Source organism: Crocuta crocuta, unplaced genomic scaffold (assembly GCF_008692635.1).
Source record: "Crocuta crocuta isolate KB4526 unplaced genomic scaffold, BGI_CrCroc_1.0 scaffold113, whole genome shotgun sequence".
Taxonomy (NCBI): Eukaryota; Metazoa; Chordata; class Mammalia; order Carnivora; family Hyaenidae; genus Crocuta; species Crocuta crocuta.
This window is the reverse complement of record NW_027530368.1, coordinates 2,529,961-2,536,256: the sequence shown is the minus strand read 5'-3', so window position 1 is coordinate 2,536,256 and position 6,296 is coordinate 2,529,961.

The following is a 6,296-nucleotide window of genomic DNA, read 5'->3' as shown; positions in this document are numbered from 1 at the left end:
AAGAGTAAGGAGTCCCTGGATATACAGTGGTGGCAGTAGTGCTACAGTTGGGACTACTTATGGGTGAGCAGAGGACATGAGACTAGAAAGGTAGGCACTTGCTCATGGAGGGCCTTGAATGCCAAGATAAAAGTTTAAACTTTATTGGAAATAATGACACTAAGAGTAGTCCTTATTGAGTTCTTAGCCTCTGTGCTGAGCAGTTTACATGAATTGCCTCATTTTAGTTCTCTCAACGACTCTCCAGGTACTATTATGATCTCCAAATTACAGGTGAAAAGCTGAGTCAAATAGGTAAACAAATTTCCCTGGGTCCCACAGTTGTGTGAAAACATTTTTATGTAGAGTTGTGTCCTAGAAATCTGGCAGCCTTGAGTCAGATGAATTGCAGGGAGGAGACCACAAATGGATCAGAGAAAGGTATCAAGAGCCTCAAGTAGAACAGTAGCAGGGGACGGGGGGCGCCTGGGTGGCTTAGTCGGTTAAGCGTCAGAGCTTAGGTCATGATCTCGCGGTTCGTGGGTTCGAGCCCCGCATCGGGCTCTGTGCTGACTGCCAGCTCAGAGCCTGGGGAGCCTGTTTAAGTCTGTGACTCCCTCTCTCTCGGACCCTCCCCTGCTCACGCTGTCTCTCTCTCTCTCTCTCTCTCCTAGAAATAAATAAAACATTAAAAAAAAATTAAAAAGAACAGTAGCAGGGGGAATGGCAAGAAAGGAATGGATGTGCAGGCCAGTTGCAGAGAACAAAATTTCACAGATGCCTCTTAGCTACTGAGACTAGATGTCCTGTGGGTTATTAGAAGGGGCTGAGCCAGGGAAACACACATTTGGTGTGGAAGATGTATAGCTCCATTTTGGGGTACAGTGAATGTCTAAGGAGCCTGTGCAACCCTGGAAGTTTATCTCACAAGTACTAAAAATTAGTGATTTGATCTGGGAAAAAATAAAGAGTTGGTGTTACAAACCTGTAAAGGGATTGCACCAAGGTATTGGTTGAAACAGTGGGAGTTAATGTAAAGACAGATGATGGATGATTAGATAGATAGATAGATAGATAGATAGATAGATAGATAGATAGATACCTGCATAGATACATAGATATAGGAAGGAGGGACTAGACAAAGGTGCCTAGTGGACATCCACAGTTAGGAGACGAAATGGAAGCCCTTGGAGGAGCAATTCCCGGAGGCTGCAGATCCAGGCAGGTACCTTGTTAGAAAATGAAGGGAAGAGAGAGTTTCCAAAAGATAAGGGAGTTGAGGTCAAATGCAAATGCTGAAAAGCCCACAGACAATTATGACTAAAAAAGAGAGGAATTTTGAAATAGGGAATCCTGATGAGCAGTCCAGAGAATGAAGGGAAACCCTTAAACTCTGCTCATGGAGGAATAAATGGGTATACATTACCAGAGGCCAAATTGGCAATATGGATCAGAAGAGTTAATACTGCATATCTGGAAATAATACTTCTAGAAAGTTACACAGAAAAGCAATACTCATAGAGATGCAATAAGATAGAGTTATTTTGTTTAAAATTCTGAAAATTTGTCAACAGCACAAACAATAAGGAATATTTAATGGGATTGTGATTGGTTATAAAGAAGCAGGTTGCAAAACTGCGTTTATTTTTCCCACCCCACCCCCCACCTTTTAAAGGAAGGCAATATAGAAAGAAGGATGGAAGAATATACTGCAAGAATTTCATGATGGTTTTTTCTAGGTGGTAGGATATGATAGTTATAAGATTTCTGTTTTCCCTTTCTGCACACCCATTTACCCTTCCTCCCTCGTTTGGATTACCTATATCGTCTATAACAACTCTGTCCAAAAGAAATATAATGGGAGCCACAAACATAATTTTAAACATCCTAATAACTACATTTGAAAAGCTACAAGAAACAGATAAGGTAACCCTAATAATATATTTTAACCCCAATGTGTCAGTGTTATCATTATAACATGAAATCAACAGAGAAAATATTAATGATATCTTAGATTTTTCAAAACACTCGGCCTTCCAAATCTGGTATGTATTTTACATTTACAGAATATTTCAGTTTGAACCATCCACACTTTAAGCACCCGATGGCCACATGGCTTCCGTATTAGATAGCAAAGCTGTATAAAATTAACAGCTAACGTTTATCAAGTGCTTACTATGTGTTAGGCACTGCTGTAAGCCCGTTGGGTGGGGATTGTAACTCATTCAACCTCACAATAACTCCTTAAGGTTGTCAGGATTGTTACTGCCCCCACGAGTACACGTTGCAATTGTAATAACACCATGGTAAAAGTTTGGGAGCTTTTGCAAGCCATTTCCCCAACGGGATGGGGGTGGAAGCCAGGTTGCAAAGGCTTATTGAGTCAAGGGAACTGAAGGAGTTGAAGAGAGACTAAAACGTACTTAAAAAGTTTGGTGGTGAAGAAAAGTTAGCAGAAACTAGAGGCCAGAAGGCTTTTTGTGGGACCGGGAGCCCTGAAGGCAAAGGCGAACTCTGCTAAAGAGGAGGGAGGGGAATGAAAGGTAAAAGAGAAATGGCTGGGGATGCTGTCAGGCCAAGCACTCCAGAAGAGCGAGAGCTCTGTTGGATAAACATTGCTTGGCCTGTGCTGGGTGGGTTGTGATGGACATCCCCGCTTCCCGCTTCCCAGCTGAGGGTCGAGGTGGGCGTGTAGCCTGGGAGGTGGGGGGTGGGGGGAGGCAGACCCTGGCAAGTCCCTCTGGCAGGTGAATGCCAGGACAGAGTGGGGACGGAGACTCCCTTGGGAAGGGGAGTTGAAGTGGGTGGTGATGAATGAAAGTTAGCCAGCAAAGCAGCAAAAAATGGAGGGGATACAGATTTGAGAAGGACTTGACTATAAGACCAGGTGACTGGATGAGGAAGATGAGAGAGGGAGGATCCGAGTGCCCAGGTTTCCTGCATGGGCAAGGGCAGAGACAGGAACATTTACCGAGAGGTTGTCTGGAGTCACACACTGGCCCTGTGCACCACATTAGCATCTCCTTCATCCTCACAGAGGTCCCATAGAACGCTTCCCATTCCGCAGATGTGCAAACCGAAGCAAGAGTACTGGTCCCAGGCCTCACCATTAGTAAGTGGAAAAGCCAGAATCTGAGCCCAGGTTATTCCAGAGATGGAAGGAAGGAGGAGACAAATTGATGAGGGCCCAGAGGTAGGACGGGTGGTCCTGGGGGCCCACCAGGAAGGTGTGGAATGAAAGGTAAGCAGCCGTATGGGATGGTAGAGCCCTCTGGCCTGAAGGAGGCACATCAGTCTTCGGACGGAACTCAGCAACTGGGGAGGGAGGGCAGGCAGGTGGAAGGGAAGGGCTGGGGAACAGAGGTGGGAGAGGGGGGCAGGAGGTTTGGGTTAAGGTGGGCTGCTGTCCACTGGTGGAGAGAAGAGGCATTTGTGTACGTGACCAGCTACGGGCGGGAGAACTTGGCAGAGACTGGGCAGGTGAGAAGGCACAGCAAGAGACAGGGGCCGGTGGGGAGCTTTGACGCGAGATCCAGAACACAGAGGCAAGCGTACAGACCCCCCGAAGGTGACAAGTTCTTTTCACCCACCGCAGAAAAAGCGACAACAGAGGAAAAGGCCCTAAGAGGAGCAGAAATAGAGGAAACCAGGTTAGGGATAAATATCCACACAGGGAGGGAAAGGATAGAGGGAAATTAAGAGAGTTACCAGAGAGGAAAGCCAGAGAGAGGAGGCTTAGAACAGGGAAAGAAGAGGGAGGGTGAAGGTCGAACTGCCCTCACCCAGTGCCCCCAGCACCCCATCCCTAACCAGGAGAACCCCTGTCTTGGGAGTCAGCTGCAGCAGCGGGGTGGGGGTGGAATGGGGGTGAAACCCGAGCCAGATCACTGAGCTGTCCCAGCTCAATGGAGACTGAGACCGGACTCAAGTCACTGGTGTTGTGCAGTCTGTTTCTTCATCGGTAAAACGGGGTTCATGACAGCTAGATGTCAAAAAATGTCGCAAGCACCACCGCAAACAAGGTAAGGTGTTATAATAAGGCCTATCATGTTAATACGAACAGGTATCCTCAGAACCGTACAGATTAAAATAGATGTGGCCAGTGTAGACGCAAAAGGCCCGGTAGATTCCAAGCTTCTCTACCTGCCCAGTGTTGAGAGTTCGCGGCCAATATCCAGCCTCACGGTGGGGTAGGAGGTGAAGGCCTGCCGCTGGACAGGTGGCGTTCGTCTCTGGCCGGGGGCACAAGGCCCGCCGCAGGGTTAAACTTGCTCCGGCTCCTGTCTTCTCCGTGGCAGCCCTCTGTCGCCGCAGAGCACAGGCCCAGGCAGTGCTTATCCAACTGAACCCGCGTCCCCGCGGGGATCTTGCTCCGACAAAATACCCAGTCATCTCCTTCCATCTAAAACGAAAATCCCCTCGTTCTGTGCCCTTCCTCAGTCCGCACACTCGCCCCCTGAGTGGTGTGGCCTGCTTAGGTCGCCGCTCGGCGGAGCTTCCCCCTTTCCAGGACTGAGGCTGGGGCAAAGGGGGAGGGAGAAGAAATAAATGAAAAGTCGGGGTGGAGGGTGGAGCAGCGAGACAGGGAGGGGGATAGACAGCCTGAGACAGAAACGGGAGAGAGACCGAGAGACCACTACAGAGCCAAAAAGATCCGGAGAGGTCGCGAAAGAGACACTGGCGCTCGCCACGGATTCGGTAACCGGTCCTTCCGCAGGCGCCTCTGCTGAGGCTCCGCAGCGCTCGGCCCGGGGCTGCCCGGGACGCGAAGGGCTGCAGGGTGCGGTCGCCTCGCCTCACCTCCCCCTTCTCGCCGCCCCCTCCCCACCTCGCCCAAGGGGGCCGGAACGGTGTCGGCGCGCGGGGGCTTTTCGGCGCAGTCGAGTGGAAAATAGACTTTAACCCGCTTTGTGGCGACAGGGGCGCCCGAAGCGCTCTCCCGGACCGGGGCTCCCGGCGCTCAGGCGGGCCACTCCCAAGACCCGGCCTGGAGTCCCTGCAGAGTCACGCGGCACGCGGCACCCCCGGCCTCGGGGTACCGACAGGCCTAGCCGGATCTGCGCACCCGGCCACAGGCGGGCGGCCCTGACCGACCCCGGCGGCGGCGAGGAAGCGGAACGCGCTGCGGTCCCCTCCTCGCAGGGCGCTGGCGGGGGCCGGGTCCCAGGCTCCCCACCACGACCCAGCGCCCTCCTAGGCCTCCGTGCGGTGTTTCCTGCGGCCTGGAAGGCCCCGGTGAAAAAGTTTGCTGAGTACTGGTTCTCTTCACCCTCTCACCCCCAGGGAATTATTGCAAGAAATGGAAACCTGGCGGAGCAGAGTCGTCCGCTGCTCCGCGGTCGCAGGTGGAAGGTGAGGGTCAGAGGAGGCCAGGCGGCCGCTGCGTTCCCGGGATGGCTGGTGTGCATTCTTGGAGACGGGGTCGACTGCTCGGCGAGCTTCAAGTTCAGGCTCGAGGCGCTGGTCCGGCCCGGCCCGCCTGAGCCCCACGACCAGAGAAGGCGAGAAAAGCAGATCGTCCTCTGCTGAGGCCCGCCTTCCCCGTGCGAGCAGACCGCGGTGGCCGTGGCTGGGCCAAGGAGGTGCTTCCGAACCCGGATTTGCTACCTGAGGTCTGCAAAGTGACCACTCCCGCGGCTCCTCTCTCGCTGTCCGCGGCCTGGCCCCTGGTGAAAAGAATTGGGCGTCCCCTTTCTGGAGCCGTCCCCCATAACACTCAGAAAACGCGAAACCTCACGAACCGAGCGCGCGGCTTTCAGACCCGCGTCCGAAAGAGACAGATGGTGGGTGAGCGGGAGGGTCCCGGAGGCCAGGGGAGCTTGTTCTCTGAGAACCTATTTGTTGGGCAAAACCCACCCACCCTCCACTCGGATCCAAGTTGCTTGAGAACTGAAACGACATCCCAGGATGAAGTGGAGGGGGTTCAACTGAGTTACACATCGGGAAGCGGGGCTGGACATTTTCCCAAACCCCAAGGCCCCTCGGACGCCTTCTGAGGCTCCCGCGCGGGCTGAGGTGGTTGGAGCGGTCTCCAGGCTCAGCTAAAGGGCAGAGACGCGAGGAGAAGCTTGCGGCAAGGGGCGGATGAGGGGTGGGGGGGAGGCCTAGATCGCCCAGCGAAGGCTCNCCCTCCCCCCCCCGCGGCCCCTCGCCCCGCCCCGCCCCGCCCCCCACCTTGGGGCAGGTGAGCGGCGGCCAATGGGCGAGCGCGGGGCAGGTGCCGGCTAACTCGCGCCTCGCCGCACAGCGGCCGAGGCTGAGCTGGGCAGTGCTGGGAGGACCAGGGGCGGGGGGCGGGCCTGGCTGGACTCGGGAGG